Source organism: Aptenodytes forsteri, unplaced genomic scaffold (genome assembly GCF_000699145.1).
Source record: "Aptenodytes forsteri isolate BGI_AS27 unplaced genomic scaffold, ASM69914v1 Scaffold33, whole genome shotgun sequence".
In the NCBI taxonomy this organism is placed as follows: domain Eukaryota; kingdom Metazoa; phylum Chordata; class Aves; order Sphenisciformes; family Spheniscidae; genus Aptenodytes; species Aptenodytes forsteri.
The window spans coordinates 6,845,826-6,846,316 of NW_008795037.1; positions in this window are offsets into that span (position 1 = coordinate 6,845,826).

A 491-nucleotide genomic window follows, 5' to 3' on the forward strand; every position below is an offset into this window, starting at 1 on the left:
AAAAGGGGGAGATGTGGGGATGGGAATCTCACTAACGGACATTCCTGAGTTTGATTTTAATGAGCAAACACTGTACCACCTGGCATGACAAGGCACTTAAGCAGAAAATAATGGAGAAGGGAATGTGCAGCTGGAAGGAGAAAAACAAGATAAAGGCCATGAAGGCATTTCGCATGATCAGGAAGAACGGGCCAATCTGCTAGAGTATAGATGCGCGTGAACACAAGGCTATAACCTATCTGCAAGCTGCAGGTAGCGCGTGTACACTTCTGCTTGCTATAAAAGATGCTAACAAAGAGCAATAAAGGTCTTTGGTTGCCGTGTCTGCCGGAGTCCGTGCCGCTTTTCACCCCCACATTGTATCACTGGGGAAATTGTTCTTTTGGATTATTCTATGCTGGAATAACATACATTATAGTTGCCCATAATGTTCTGTCATTAAAACAAAAACCAGACAGATTTATATTAGGTGGTTGTACTGAAACAGTCAG